At 48.9% G+C, this 16,747-nt stretch overlaps 1 protein-coding gene across 3 annotated transcripts in view; it reads left to right on the top strand.

The window, feature by feature from the left end:
• The window catches only part of IRAG1 (inositol 1,4,5-triphosphate receptor associated 1), a 148,563-nt gene that overhangs the window by 53,479 nt on the left and 78,337 nt on the right, over positions 1 to 16,747 (top strand). The gene's annotated exons all lie outside the window — the stretch shown is intronic.

Here is a 16,747-nt window from a genome sequence, read left to right as displayed (position 1 = left end):
TGTCCCCTCTCCCCTTAGGTGTTTTCAGAAGACGTATGCATGTAATCTGGGTTAAAGAATTATTTGATTCAGTTCAACATTTGCCAAACCCTAATTATGTATCTGGTGCTGGGGATACAAAGATTAAAAGACTGGGTTTTGAAGGATGAATAGGAGTCTGCCGTGAAGCCCACTGAGTTGCTGTCAGCCAAGTGGGGGAGACCAACCTGAAAACAAATAATTGGAATTGTGTTAGAGCAGGTTTGGCCAACTTTTTATGTAAAAAGCCAAATAGTAAATATTTTAGGCTTCGTAAGTCAGATAGTGTATGTCTCACATACTCTACTCTGCCCTCAGAGTGTAAAAACAGCCATAAACAATACATACATGAATGGTTGTGGCTGTGTTTCAATAAAATTTTATTTACAAATAGAGTCAGTGGGTCATATTTGGCCCACAGACCAAATAATTTGCTGAATCCTTTGTCTGAGGAATGTCATCATAATATGGGAACCTACCCTTCCGAGGGTCCATTTTCTGGTTTGTTATCAGCCTCTCTCACCTGGAAGTGCAAGTGAGAAATTTCCAGAAGCTTCAGCATTTCCAGAAGCTTCTTAAGAATGACTCAGCTTAAACCCTGGATTGAACTCTGCTGTTTACCAAACAGTTAACTTAAGGAGAGGTATTATACATATAACAAACTGCAATTTAAGAGACAGAATATCCAGGAATCTGATGTTAAGGATAATAACTTCTCCATGATGAATTGGTGAATCCTTAGCCAGAAAAACCTCTTCTGGTCCTGTGCTGGTGTTTCTTTTGTACCACCTCTGCTGCCGGGTTCTGTATTGCCCTCATCATGGTGTGCTGAACCGAACCCTGGGCTTGGAGACAGACTATACCCTGAGCTCAAACCCTGTTTACAGTGCTTGGTAACTGTAACGCCTGGAGCAAATTACTTAGCCTTTCTGAGCTTCTCATCTGTAAAATGGGAATAATAATGTCATGCAGGGCTGTTGTAAGGACTGAATATGATAAAAAGGATGTAAAGAGCCAGGTAGAGCACCTAGTGCAATAAATATGGGTTTTCTTCTGCTGATGCCTCGGAATTGTTTCCATGCACTCACCATCTTTCATCGTGGGAAGATGACAACTCCCCTGGAGAGAAATCCTCTGTGGTTCCTTCCTGTCTCAGATCATTAAGCAGCCGCAATTGCTCATGCCTGTTCAAGTAGCAGCATACTGAAATTCACGTGCCTCAGGCCACCAAAATTTGCTGCTGGGACAGTCATTCCCAGGCTCCTGCCTTTGCCCTCCCCGCCCCCAGCCTCCCAGGCCACTGCACATCACTGTTTACCATAGCCTGCTCTCAAGCTGTGCTTAAAGACTCAAATCCTGCAGCTATTTGCATAAATCTGGACACCAAGGGAATTGCTCCGTGTTACTTAAGCACATGGTTTCGTGTGGCCACAGCCTCCGTCCAAGGAGCATCTTTTGAGCTGACCAAACTGCAAATGCAGTTCAATTCAGATTCTCTTGGTGAAGAAAAGACCCCGGCCGAGATCCACAACTGCTCCTGTCCCCTCCACAGGCCTCGGCGGGTGAGGTGTGAGCTTCCTCCTTGTCCTGCAAACTGAGGTCCTCACCCCAAACTGTGGGGCTGGGGTCCAGGGCAGAGGGCGGCAATCATGTTCACACAGCCTCCCATTGCCGGGGTCTCAGGGTCTGCTCTCCTGGGGAAGGTTAACAGATGCCATCTGACTCTGAGCTGAGCAGTAGATGGCATGAGTTCCTGGTGGTCATCTTCAGAAGGCAACGACATTTGAAAATCATTTAAAGGTTGAAATTTGACTCAACAAACACGTCTTTGTGTTCACCGTGCTATCTTTTAGGCAGGAACATGCAGGCTGCTCAAACCTAGTTCCGCCTCTGGAGACTGAGTTTAAAAGAGTGTGTGTGTAGTAGGGGGCAGGGTGAGAGACAGGCATCGTTGTGGGGGGGGCGTGGGCTTGGGCGGGGCTTCTGGGAAGATGCTGAGCCCATCAACAGGGGCAGGGAATGCAGAATGAGGAGAAGGTTCTGAGGACAGGGGCATGGTGATAAGTTTAGTCAGGGAATAACTTAGGGCAAGAGCATTTGCTCCAGATCTGAGTTTTTCAGATCAAACTCTCATGTAGACAGCAGAGCGATGAAGGAAGCAAAGCCTTTGGTGTTGAGAAAGACCCTGTAAAGCCAGTTTTACAAAGGATAAGCTGTTTGTCCCAGTTGGAAATCTTTATTGCAAGAGCCAAAAAAGCCAACATAAGCCAGTTTAAGCAGAAAGGGGTATTCATTGGTTCTTGAAACATAAAAGGCCAGGGATATCAGGCACGGCTTGATCAGGGCCTTAGATGATAGCCTCAGAACCTAGTTTCTTTTGGCTCTTTGCTGTATTCTCTTTCACATTGATTCCATTCTTAGACAAATTCTTTATCATCACAACAAGGATTCTGTTTTCACCTTCTTAGATTCAAGGTCTGCAATTAAGAGTAAGAATCTCATTCCCAGGGACTTCCCTGGTGGTCCCACTGCAGGGGGCCTGGGTTTGATCCCTGGTCAGGAAACTAGATCCCGCATGCCACAACTAAAGACCCGGTGCAGCCAAATAAATAAATAAATATTAAAAAAAAAAAGAAGAAGAAGAAGAAGAAGAATCTCATTCCCAGGGTGCCCAGCAAAGTCTTACTGTATCTCATTGGCTCTGGCTGGTCACATGCTCACCCTTGAACCAATCACTGTAATGGGGAAAGTGATACAAAGATGGCCTCAGACTGCCTCCGGCCCTGGGGTTGCCAGTTAGACCCCTCGCCACTGATTATATGACTGCTCTCAATAGGCTCCATGGACCTCAAACTCATGGGGCAGGAAGTGGGGCACAGTCTGGCAACTTAGCCAACCCTGTACTGAGATGGGGAGACTGGGGGCAGAGTGGTGAAGGAACCCATCCCCACACAGGCCGCTGATGTCACGGTCTGCTCTTCACTCCCCCAGAAGGCTCCTGTCACCAACCCGTTATAATCCGTCCTTTGGCCTCCTGAAGTACATATTGGGCCTGACTCTGCCCTGCAGCCCCGCCCAGGTTATCGGGCCTATTTCCACAGCTTCTGAGAACTAGGATTCCCAGCGTGGAGATAAATAGGAGGTGAGACTTCTGTCCCAGCAGGGAAGAGCCATCTACTCTGTTTGCCTTAGATGGAGCAGCTGCTTCCTGTCTGCCCCGGGGGATGCTGTGAGAAGGACTTTCAGGTCCGTACCTCAGCTAGGGTTGCCCTTGCTGGCCTTGAGGTAGGACTGTGTTGTGGAACAATCCAGAACCCCTGTCCGGAAACCTCTGCCGATGACTCTTGTTCTGTCTCTGCGGAGGTTAGATAGGAACAGGAGTGACTCTGCTCTTGAGAAAGAACAAAGATCCCGTTTTAGGCACAGAAGACCCAGATCTTAGTCCTGACTCTGTTACCTGACTGTGTGACCCGGCACAAGTCACTTTACCCCTCTGAGACTCGATTTCCTCATCCGTGGAATGGAAGTATAATACCTCCCTCACAGAGCTGAGAGGGTTCAAAAGCTAATAAATAATATCATGCATACTGTGCTGTGTGTGGAGTAGGCCAGATGAAAGGTGTGGTTTGATTCCTAGAGTCCTTTCTTTCAAAAGGAGGATCCATCAGGGACTGAGCCCTGGACCCGCGCTACGTTTCCACAGCCGGGGCACAGATGAAAGCTCTCCGCCTTCAGGCTTGGCAGATGTGGTTTTGTACAGGAAACGGCTGCGTGGCAGATGGGGCCAGCTGCAAGGTGCTATCATGGACCAGAGAGCACACAGCATCCCGGAGAGGTCAGGGAAGGCTTCCTGGGGAGGCAGCCTTGAAGGACACACTTGGAGCCCTAGTGCCCAGCACGACACTGACACTGAGCAGCCACTCACATGTGTTTCTTGAATGAATGAATGAATGATTTAGGCAGGCACTGTGCAGACCATCTTTTCCTTCTGACTTTCCCAAACCAGTTCCTGCATGTAGACCCTGATGGTTACTCCCCAGAACAAAGCTGGGAAGGGAGAGGGAGAAGGAGGGGTCATGGAGGGAAGAATGGCAAAGAAAGGCACGCTGGGAATTGGACATTCATTTGTTATTTTTGTTTGTTTATTTGTTTGTTTGGGGATGGGGTGTTGCCAAATCAAGGAAGAAATTTTATTTTATTTTACTTTATTATTACCATTTTTTTGGCTGTGCTACGTGACTTGTGGGATCTTAGTTCCCTCACCAGGGATCGAACCTGGGCCCTCGGTAGTGAAAGCGCAGAGTCCTAACCACTGGACCACCAGGGAATTCCCAAGAAATTTTCTTTTTGCTTGGAACAAATTTCCCAAGGTGGTAGCGCGCTGTTCCTGGCTTTTCAGATTGGCTGCTTCTGGTCGTTCCCTTTAATTTCTCAGGACACCAAAGAGACTATCTTTTTTTTTTTTCTTTTAACAATTCCATTATTTATTATGCAAGTAAGTCAGGCTCATTGTAGAAGAAAATGGGAAAATCTAGACATAAATATTCAAAAGATATTAGACTGAATTTATTCATAATTCCATTTGAAGATAACCATTTTTAACATTTGGGTTTTAACCATCTTGACTTCTGTCCCCCACCCTCATGAATAGATAGAGCCATATATCAACCTACATATATTTCACATAAGATGTATATATAGATAGATATAGATATAGATGATTTTTAAATGAAAGTAGAATCATGCCAGCTGTTTTTTTTCCCCCTCAACCAATATATTGCGAACAAAAATGACTATGTCTAAAGCATCAAACCTTTACGCCTTTGAAGCATTTTGGATGGAAATGTTCTAAAATGGAACTCACTCCCCAGTCTTTCCCAAGGAGCCAGCATGGGAACTCTGCTTCATCCATGCTCACCGTGGACATGCTGGCTGTATAGCAGGCATGAATGCAGGGCCTGGGAGGCTGTCTAAGAATGGCCCGGACCCAGTGGCCCCAGGGTCTGGGCCACACAGAGTGCTTGTGTCTGCTCTTCAGAATGTGGCTGCTTCCTTCCTTGTGGTCAGTTGTGTCTTCTCACTGTTTTTAATCTGCTGTGGGCTGGAAAACCAGAAAACCAAGCCCAGAGAGGAGCATATCTAGGTTTTAAGTCAAGTCCTCTGTTGCATGAGGCACAGGTGATTTGTGTTATCAGTATTTTCTTTCTCAGATGTGAGTAAAGGAACACTTCTTAAGTCTGTACTATGTTCTGGATACTTTCCATGCCTATTTTATTTAAATCTCGTAACAGCACTTTGAGAGAAGTAGCTTAACCCCGTCTTACAAACAGCAGACTGGTCCCATAGAAGTTCATTGCTTTGTCAAGGGCCACTGAGCTGTAAGTGCCGGAGCTGTGATGGGACCTGGTCCGTTTCACTCCCAAATCCCTGTTTTCCTCCTTGCACCACGACTCATGCTTGCTGCCAGTTCTGGGCTGGGTTTGGTTTGATATCATTGCCAGGGGCAGGGCCACTGGACTGGGGAGACGCTTCTGCATGGAGCAGGGCTTGGCTCCCACGAAGGTCTGAGGCCAGGCAAAGATCCGTCTCCTCAGGCAGCAGCTCCGGGGCCTGGACAGCAGGGAGAGGCCTGTAGAATCACACATCACCCAGAGAACCCATGGGAGGGGGCCTCATCAGTCTGTAGAGAGGGCCAATCTCTGCTTAGCTGACTGGCCTTCTCAGATAGTGCTCATAGTTGGCACTGCTTATTGGACTTGATTTGAATTAGATTAATTAGCAGGAAAAGCCCAGGGAAACATTTTTCTCACGGTATAAATCAGAGGTGGCAATTGGCGGCTGCAGACCGAATCTTGACCAGGGATGTGTTTGTCTGGCCCGCATGGTGTTTCTCTAACTTTTTGAATTACATTTAGCATTTATAAATTGGGAGATTTCATATTTAAACATCTGGGATTTGGGCTTTTCTTGAAAAATTGGGAGATCTAGCCAACAAAGATGGGTATATTTTTCATGACCCGCCCCCCACCACCCCCTCCCAGTTGAATAGTAACTGCCCCAGTTAGATGGCACCTTTGCTCTGTGGTCAGCCGCACCTCATAATGGCTGTCATTCATCTCACCTGCCTGGCCCCTGAAGGATCTGAATTTGTCACCTTTACACGAATCCTATTTTTACAGAAGCTAGTTGCCAATTAAAGCAAAGCCTTCTTAATCTGTTTATTAGTGATATGGTTTCATTCATTCATTAATTCAACCAACATCTAGTGAGTGGCCATTATGTGTTTCACCCTGTACTGGATGTGGGTCATAAAAATATGAATATTTATTAAAACAGTCATAAAAATGTGAATAAGGTATAGTCCCCGCTGTTGAGGTGCTCAAATTCTAGCTGAGATGAGATCTGTGCAAATTGCTCTGGGAGAACAGAGAAGTGTGGTAAACCGAATAATCCTCCCCTGCTCTCCGCCAAGATGTCTGTGTCCTAATCCCTGGAACCTGTGAATATGTTACCTTAAATGGAAAAAGGACCTTTGCAGATATGATTAGATTAAGGTTCCTTAGATTTGGAGATCATCCTGCATTAGCTGTGTGGGCCCAGTGTAACTCCAAGGGTCCTTATAAGAAGGAGGCATGGCAAAGTCAGACAAAAAGGAAATGTGAGGATGGAAGAGGTCAGAGAAGACCTCTGGCTTTGAAGATGGAGAAAGGGCCACCAGCCAAGGAATGTAGGCAGCCTCTAGAAACTGGAAAAGCAAGGAGATGGATTCTCCCCTAGACCCTGCAGAAGGAACACAGCCTGCTGATACTGATTTTAGCTCACTGAGACTGATTTTGGACTTCTGACCCCCAGAACAGTAAGATAATAAATCTGTGTTGTTTTCAGAGACCAAGTTTGTGGTAATTTGTCACAGCAGCCATAGGAAACTAATACAGGAAGGGAGAAATTTTTTCTGGGGTGAATGAAGGAAAGAATATTTGAATTGCATGAATAGGAGTTCATCAGGTATAGAAAGGGGATGGAAGGCATCCCAGGCATAAGGAAGAGGATTATGCAAAAGGTATAAAAAAGCAGGGCATGTTTGAAGGTTGGCTATTGGTTCATCGTGGCTGGACCATAAGGTGTATGATGGCTGAAATAAGAGATGAGGCCAGGGAGAGGGGCTGGAATCTTGACTTAGAACTGGTTGCATGGGAAAAGGGACCAGTTCTAAGTCAGGATTTCTTATAATCTCAAAGATTATGAAAAAGGGAAGGGTGATCCAATTTATGTTTTAGAGAGACTGCTCTGGCATCTTGTGGATGGTGGATGGAAGGGACCAGACCAGAGGTAAGGAGACCAATGAGACTGTTGCAGTGACCCAGGTCACACAGAGCCATGGCTGGGATGGTGGCTACGAGAAAAAGGGAAGTGATCAAAGACACCTGAACTAGAATTGACAAGACTCGGAATCTAACTGAATGTGGGGAGTGATGGAGAGGGAGGAGTGATGACTGCTGGGATTTTAGCTTGAGTGCGTTCACTAGCACACAGGAGTGGGCTTGTGGGAGAGCAGGGCTGGGGGCAGGGAGAAATGATGGGTTCTGTTTGGGACATGGTGAGTGTGAGGGGACCACAGTGCACACGGGAAGAGTTGCCCAAAGGCAGTTGGTAATCACATCTCCATAACCCTGCTCTCTGGGGTGATGTTCAAGTCATCTGCATTCCTTCTCTTCCCTGGCAGAGGTGAGGAGCAGGGGACCTGCGACTGAGGGGCTCAGTAGTGTGCTGGTAAATGTTCAACAGCCGGCTCTCTGGGAAGAAAAAGACTTTGATATATAGCATTTGCTGACTCCTGCGGTATAAATACTTCCATCATGACCAATTTTAAGTTACTAACTCAACATCACTAAATGTGGAGTTAGGAAGAAGTACACAGTCAGGCACCAGCATACCACTGGAGAAGTTCCCACAAAGTACAAGAAGGAAGGGCCTAAAAATCCACCTCCTTCCCAAGACAGGCTCAGTGACTCACTGAGGCCACACACCTGGGGAAGGTAGAACCAGGCCCAGGATCTAGGAGGCAGCTTCTGGTCCTCCATTGATTAGAGGCAGCATCAAGCCCTGCTGATGGCCCCTTGGTGCCCTGGTCAGTTTGGCAGACCCGGGAATACCGTGTGGTCCTTGACCCCAGGACAATGACTCATGTCACTCTGGAGTGAGTGACTCAGGGAAGAGGCTGCTGGGCGGCCTGGAACAAAGAGAACTGGGAGAGATTTATTTCTCCTGGGAGCTCAAAGGGGGGCTTAGATACTTTTCTGCTGTTCCCTGTGCCTTCAAACTGCCTCCGATTAAGCAATTGCACATATTTCCAAGAAGAAAGAAAAATTTTTTCAAGTGGACTTAGTTTTTAAAAAAAGAATTGCTAAAGTGAACAAGCTGGAGAGGAAAGCTGGGGAGATGTTCTGGCTTACCTCCTGTCCTGGCCGAGGCCGGGGCTGGGGGTGGATAGAGGTCTCGCTGGGACTTGACCACTTTTCAGGGGGTGTAGAACGTGGATCCCAGGCATTTCAGGGTTTCTCCAACCCTCCCCTTCTTCCAGAGTGGCATCTAAGGTCCAAGGGGCTTCCTGAGTGCAGAGAGTTGGGGTGAGGAGGGCGCCCATCATTTGACAAGGTGATTCTCCTGTTTCTGTCAGTCCTTGCTTAGTAGGTAACTTCTGAACCTGCCTTTTCAAGGCACCTTCAGGTCTAGCAACTGTCTGCTCCTAGGTGCACAGAAATGATAGTGTTCTCCGCTCTGTGCTCCCCACCCTACCCCCTGTGAGGATGTCTAAAGGCCTCATCTATCAAGTCATATCAAATAGCCATTTCCTCTCTCTGGGGTCTTCTCCTCTGGGTTCTGTCTGGGATATGGGGCCCAAGACCTGTCTGCTCTCAGATTTGGGGATCTTTTCCCACTTCCCCAGGGAAGCAGGGCACAGGCCCCGTTCTCAGGGACTCACCAGAGTCTACCCTCTCACTGCTTCCCCTCCACTTTTCCTGTCTTTCCTTTGTCCCATAATCTTTACTAGTCTTGGGTTGGGGGGAGATTTACCATTACTTAGGGTGTTTTTGCCCAAATCCTTTTTGCTGTGCCCTGAGCCCTTCCTGTTTCCCTAAGGGCTAGCTCTTTGTGACATATACGGCAGAGATAGACTCCCTTTCCTCTATCTCCTGCTGCTACAACTGACCCCAGCGCCCCTCCCGGGGAAGTGAGCACAGAATGGCCTTCCTGTTTGCCCGAGGGGAAGGGCAATGGGGGAAAGGAGATGCGAGGGGAAGCAAGGAGCCTGTTAGGACTCCAGACGTGCCACCTATCTTGAGCAGCCCCTGCACGTCCCCCACCCGTCGAGCGTCGTGCACACTCCTGTACTCTTCCTCTGGGGGCTGGCCCGGCCTCCCCTCTTGGATGTGGCCCTGGCACAGGTCTCAGCAGATGCTGGCTCACCCTCAGGGCTCGAATGGGTTCTGGATCAGGGGAGGAAGGCAGCCCCAGCCAAAAGAGCCCATGAGAGATCCTTGGGACTGGAGGGCACGGCCAGAGTGTGCAGACCCCAGGGAGTGTCGGGAGTGCTCAGGGACTCCTTGCCGAAGCACCGCTGGGCCGCAGCCCCTGTACTCCCAGCCCCTGGGCCAGAAGGATTGTGGTGATGGTGAGAGGTCATTGAGGGGGTCCCTTCCGGTCCCTCATCCTCCCCTCTCTGTTGCCCCCGAGGCCTCTTCCTTCTACCGTTCTACACCCCACCCTTGCTCTCCACTCCTCCTTTCAACCCAAATCTGCTTTCAGGATGGAAACTTGGGGCTCCCACTGACATGCCGAGGACTGTGCCCCCTTCAGTCATCCATTCTCTCATTTATCCTGTGCAGCCTGAGCACTTGCACCAGGTCTCAAGCTAGGTTTCATCTCTCCCTTGCAGAATAACAGCCTCTGTGCTTTGGGAGTCAGCACAGGGGTGGCAGAAAGGTCAGGGTCTTTGGAACCACATAGACTCAGGACTGACCACAGCACAGATCTGGGACAGGCCACATCATAGAGCTGAGCGTAGACCCGGGACTGACCACCGCACAGAGCTTGGATGATCACAGTGCAGACCTGGGGCTGACCACAGTACTGCATGCTGTTTTTGTAAACCCACCACTGCAGCCATTGTTTGCCCAACAGCAGAGTGAATGGCCCCTGGCGGGTTTAATTCCAATTATGTCTGATGGTCTTTTATCTGATTGTCGGTACAGAGGAGAAGCCCTGGCCAGGCCAGGACTCTGTCTCCTTAACGTGCCAGAAACAAAGCGAAGAACTCTGCCACCCAGGATGAACACCAAACTCTCTGGGCCTTGGTTGGGTTTTGGTGATGCCGTGGCTCAGAGAACTCAGCTGCCCGATTCAGATAATGGGAAAGGAACTCATTGAGGGTATAGTCTGTGCGGCACCCTGTGTGTATTTCCTAATTTAATCCTTATAATAACTTTAAAAGGTAGGTACTATTGCCTCCATTTTACAGATGAGGAAACTGAGGCCAAGAGGAGACTCATCCAGCAAGAAAGAGGCAGAGGGAGAATTAGAACTCAGTCTGCCAAGGTCCAGAGCCCTCTCACAGCATCTCAAGGTTAGGAAGCAAGATAGGGCTATTGTGAGGGAGACCCCAACTTGGGCTCACTTGTGGGGTACAGGGCTCAGCTCCACAGGTGACCAGGTCTAGGAACCCACAGAGGCACCTCTTAGCACTTTGAGCTGATCTCTGATGCCCAAGGAGATTTTCCAAGTGTATCCAGTGCTGCCTGGGGTGAACACAGGGAGTTGGGAACATCTTCACTCACCCAAGATCAGAGGCACTGCCAAGGGATGCCTGCTTTCACAGCATGGACACATCAGCTTATTATTTACTAAAAGCAAACCTTTCAAAATAAGAGGCCAGAAGGCTGACATGTGTAGTGGGGCTGGGGGGCAGGGTTCTGGGACCTTCTCTGGCTGCTCCTCACTCACAGGTGTGGCTTTGGTCAAGTCCCTGCCCCTGTCTGGGCTTGTCGGATGGGAGCAGGGGTAAGACTGGCCCTTCTCCAGTGGCCTCCTAGTCATCCTCTGAGTTTGCAGAGGGACTGAGAGGGATGTGTGTGCAGTCACCCCAAACAATTCCCTCCATCGAATTCTTCATCTAGAGATAGACCAGTGGTATTAATAGCAACTTAATCTCTTTCAAATTCTTTGTGCTGCTAAAATGAAAGCAAAAATTCAAAGCTGGAAGAACAAAAAAAAACTCCTTTCTGAGAATTCTGAGTCACTCCAGAAAGGTCAGTGGAGTCTAGGTTAACTCATTATTTCCCAGAAGGGCCTCTGGCTCTTCCGACACCCAAAGCTTAACAGAGGGAATATGAGAGCCACTCAGTTTGCAGGCTGTGCTCCTGGGACACTGTGGTTTCAGAGCGGGGTTTGGTCTCTTCTGGACTCGTCACAGGGCTCTGGGAGAGGCATCCCAGGGGCCATTGTAAGAGGCCACTGCTTACCAAGAATGCCACCCATGAGCTAGTGGACTTGGCCCTGCAGGGAGCTGGGGAGTCAGACTGACCTGTGGTTGACTTCCAGCACTGCCACTCATGGGTGATGCAACTTAGGGCAAGTCTTCGAGCCTCTGTTTCCTCATCTGTAAAACGAAACTAATCATAATGTTAATAATAATAGTACTTACACTATCCACCTCAAGGGTTGCTGAGAGCACCGAAGGGGATGTAAAGGCCCTTGAGAAATCATGACTCTTAATGTTGGCCCCTGTGCCTGCTGGCACATAGGCAGCCCCACAGGAAGCCACCCCCATCCCATGACTGAGATGTGCAGGATGGAGGTGTTCTGCCAGTTGTGGATGGGCATGCCTGTGCTTTACGGCTGCTCTGTCAGAGCAGCCCCCTCCTGCCCTCTCCCCATGGCCCCCAGGGTCCTACAGCAGCTATTCCCAGGGGCAGAGTCTCTGCTACTCACCTAACAAGTGTGGGCCTTTCTGGGGTGAAAGGTTGGATGGACAAACTAATGGACAGTTGTATAAATAGAAGATTAAGAAGTTGAGTGGTTGAACACATGGACCCACAGACCGATGGATGGATGAAGGGGTGCGCTTGCCACCCTACATAGTGGGGATCATGCAGCCTCTGACAGTGGGCCCGCTCTTTTGTCCCTGTAAAACCCCTAGCCTCACAACCTGCTGCTTCCTCTCCCCTGTCCCACCACTATCTTATCCCCTCTGGGAATGCACACTCCAACTCTCCCCTGCAGGACAGGGAGAACCCACGCGGCGTTCAGCTGCTACACACTAGCAGAACTCCTGGTGCAGGAGACGGAGTAGAAGAGGGGAAAGATGAGGGGCCTTGGAATCAAACTAGCCTGGGTTATAATCCTTGGCCTGCCACTTATTAGCTGTGTGATCTTGAGCAAGTTGTTGCAGCTCTCTGATCCTTAGTTCCTTAATATATAAAATGGAAATAATAAACAAGATAGCATCTGAAATGCACCTCGCATAGTGTCCGATATTCAGTAGGCGACCTAGAAATATCTGATGAATAAAAAGGAATAAAAGTATATTAGTTTACTTTCTTTAATGAATAGCCAGGGGCAGATAAAAATATTTAAATGTGGTTTAGAGGCTTTTGGCCTTTTCGGTGACACAAATCATTGGATAGTTATTCCAGCAGAGGCTTAGATAATTTGTGCCAGGAACAAAGGTAGCTGGACCAGTCAAGTTGCTTCACTTCTCTGCACCTCAGTTTTCCTTCCTGTAAAATAGGCCGAGCTGTATCGTTAAGCACTGGCTGGGGGCAGAAAGAGTAGAGTCCAAAGGGCTGATGGCTCTTGGCAATGACCCACCTAACCCTTTGCTGACCAAGCTGGAGAGGCAGCAAGAAGGGCCCTGAAAATGGGTTAAAGAAGGAGCGGCTCAGAGACCAAACATCACTAAATATTTTCTCCTTTTTTGGGTCGTTGCTCTAGATCGCCACTTCCTGGAGACTATATTCTAAACTTTGCTGTGATGGATGCGAGGTCCACATGCCCGCAAGGTCCACATGCCCACGAGCTCCAGAGGAACCCAGATGTCACCCTGGGGGAGGGACTCTGCTTTTACCTTGCTATTTTAAGCAACGAGTTTACAATAATGGATGGGAGAGAAAGCGACGGGGCAGGAGCAGCCTGGGAATGGCCTGGGAGGGTGGGGCTGCTGGGGCCCCCACTGAGGATCTTGGGGTTCCATCCTGTCAAGCGTGGGACCTCAGCCAGCCTCCACTCTGCTTTATCCTGCAGCAGCTGACACCTCTTAGTGCTTGTCTGACTTCATTCGTTTCTGTTTTACTTTGCTTTCTGACCCAGGGACTGACTTCAGGTCTTTCTTGAGGAGCAGGAGGTGAAGAAAAGGAAGTGGAGGTATTTCTGATGCGACTTTGGAATTCCGTGGTCCTAGAATCCTATGGGATGGGGCCCTCAAATCTGTGGTTTGTTGTGATTAGGAGGAGTTCAGGATTTCAGGGACTTCCAGGGTTGGAAAAGCCCCCTGAGGTGGGTTAGGAATCCTATGACCCTTGCCCCAGCCTTGGATGAAACTCTCCCAGGAATGGGGAGCTCATTACCTTAAAGAGCAGCCCATTTCATTTTCTGACTGTTCCAACCACTAGAAAGTTTTCCCTTGCCTTGATCTCACCTTTCCATCATTGGCCATGCATCTACCCTTTGGGGACAATAGAATTACATGAATGGCTTTCAAATATCTGCAAAGAGATTTTATTTCTTCCTGTACCTTCTCTTTTCCAGGCTAAAGGTCTTTAGTTCTTTAAACACAAATTCTTGTCCTGCTTCCCCTTTTTTGAACATGCCCCAGATTGTCTGAATCCCTCTTAGCTTGCAGGGCACAATACACTTCATGTAGATTAAGACATAAAAGAAAAGTAGAACTGTCAGCTTCCCTGTTTTGGAAACCATACTCCTATTAAGACAACCTGGATGGACTTCCCTGGTGGTGCGGAGGTTAAGAATCCACCTGCCAATGCAGGGGACACGGGTTCGAGCCCTGGTCCGGGAAGATCCCAAATGCCGTGGAGCAACTAAGCCCGTGCGCCACAACTACTGAGCCCTCGTGCCACAACAACTGAAGCCTGCGCACCTAAAGCCCGTGCTCCACAACAGGAGAAGCCACCGCAATGAGAAGCACGCACACCGCAATGAAGAGTAGCCCCCGCTCGCCGCAACTGGAGAAAGCCCACGTGCAGCAACGAAAGCCCAATGAAGCCAAAAGTAAATAAATAAAATAAATAAATTAAAATAAAATAAAACAGTATTTAAAAAGAAAGACAGCCTGGAGACCTGCACACACATTACACATCATTTTAAGAGTTTTCTTGGGATGTGTAGTGCACTTTTCTGGTAGAATTGGGGTTTGCGGGTATTCTTTTGCTACCCTCAAACCCTGTTACCATATACTTTGCCCAGCACCACTGTTGTCACTGCTGCTGAAATCCAAGTCAAGGTGATAGTAATCAATTACAGAGCTCACCTTTGGGCAAACCTGATGCTGAGTTTACTCATACAGAAACAATCTGAGCTGGGAGGCACAGCATGCCCTGGCCCCAGAGCTCTCATTCCCAAGAGCCAGGTTAAATCTGTCCTCTTGACCATGACCCACCTTCCTATCTCACCTCCTCCACTAGGCCTCCAGCTATTCTGTTCAGAGAAATTCAGTCAGCATTTCAGTGTTCATGATTCAGTCTAAATACCATTCTAGCGTGGACTCTTCCCTAAAACTGTATTCCACTCGTCTCAGTTTCTGGAGTTAGGGACCCTTTTCTGGGATCCTGCAGCTTCTCACTTCCAAAGTGTTTACCTCCTTATCTTGTTTTCCAACTTCCTCCCACCACTGGACTCCGTGTTCCTTGAGGGCCAAGACCCCATTTTCATCACCTTTATGGTAGAGCAGGTGTGAGTGTTGGTGGTGAAGGAATGAATGACTCTGCTCACGGATCATCTTCTTGAGATGAGATTTCTTGAGCCGACCAGCAGGGGTCACCCCAACTGTTTCAGAGCTGAATAGGGCTCCCTGTCCACCGCAGAGAATGACAAAAGTCAAGATGGTGGTCACAATGACTAAAACCCCGGGGCTAAAGTTCTCCAGTTCTTTAAATACAGGTCAACAAGCATTTCTGGATGAACCTTCTGGGTATCTGTGATCAATCAGACCCTTTGCCTGCCTCAGGGAGCTCAGTCAAGAGATGTGTGTTAGCTAGGGTCGTCTGTCAGAGCTGTGACTGATGCCACATCTGAGCTGCACCACAGCACTCTGGCTCTAGGGCCTTCGCAAGCCCTTTCTGTGGTCCAGGAAGATCACCTGGTGTCCTGGGCGATGGCAGGGCTTCCTGGCTTCTCCTCCTGCAGCCTCCAGCAGACAGCATCTTGCATAGGACCCAGGGTATAGTGGATACTCAGTAAATGGCAATGTCCTCCGTTTGCCCTGTGTGTGTCCCAGCAGCCCCCTGACTGCAGCCAAGGGCAGGGTCTGAGGATGACATCTGCCTCTGGTGCCTTTCACCTGCTGTCTCCCAGAGCAGCTCCTTCCAGGAACCTCTGAAGTTGCAGAACCAGGCTGGTTGTTGGTTTTTCGGGTCCCTGCAGGTGTCATCCATCCCCCTAGGGCAGGGGACCTAAAGGAGTTTAGGGGTGGGAAGAGCCCAGGCAGAGCCCTCTGGACTCTGGCCAAGCTTCTGGGCTGCCGAACAGCACGCAGGTAGCCTCTGTGAGCACCTACTCCATGCTGGGTGCTCTGTCTCTTTTCATCCTAGGGACAGTCCCACATGGGAGGCATTCTTATCTCTGTTCCCCTGACGAGGAAACCAAGGCTCAGAGGTGAAGCAAAGGTTCAAGGCTACACAGCCAGTGAGTGGCAGAGTGAAGACTCAGATCTAGGTATCTGGTTCCAAAGCCTGTGCTCTATCTACTATTTCTGCTCTCCTGCCTCTCCAGATGGAGACCTGACATGACTGGTCCCCTTTTCTAAGAGGAAGCAGAGGAGCCAGACCCAATGGCTTAGGTTTATTGGAGAGATTTTGGTCTTACACCTCTTGACTGGCAAGAAACATGAAAGTGCAAAAGCGCAGTTAGTACTTACAAGTAACAGTCATTAGTAGTTACAAGTTAGTACAAATAGTTACAAGTTAGTAGTTACAAGTAAACCCAGTTCAAACTGACTTAAACACTAAGAGACTTAATTGTTTCTGTAACTGGCTGGTTCAGAAAGAGTTCCAGCTGCAGGTGAGCTTTGATCAGGGCTCCAGCTCCGTTTCTCTGCAGGTCTCCTGGGTCTGCTCTCCTCTGGGTGTGTCAGATTTCTCCTCAGTCTGACCTTCCTCATGGAAGCAAAGTGGCACCTGCAGCACCAGGTCTCACATCTGCACACTCCACCACCCAGAGCAAGAGAAAGCATCTGGGTCCCAGAGCATTGCCACATGCTCATTGGCTTAGGCTGGATCCATTGTCTATCCCTGAGCCAATCACTGTGGCAAGATGGGTGAGATTATGCTGACTGGAGTCAACCCCAGCCAGGCCTTACCCCATGGGGAGGGTTAAGTGTAGCTTTGGGGAAGCAACCCCAGGTTGCTGAGGGCGAGCACTGCACAAGGCACAGGAGATCCACCCTGGCTGAGCCTCTAGACTCATGAATTTAGCAGGCCTGACAGGTCCAATGAGAGCT

This window comes from Balaenoptera physalus, assembly GCF_965194825.1.
Source record: "Balaenoptera physalus genome assembly, chromosome: 10".
Lineage (NCBI taxonomy): Eukaryota > Metazoa > Chordata > Mammalia > Artiodactyla > Balaenopteridae > Balaenoptera > Balaenoptera physalus.
This window is presented reverse-complemented; position numbering and strand designations above follow the sequence as displayed.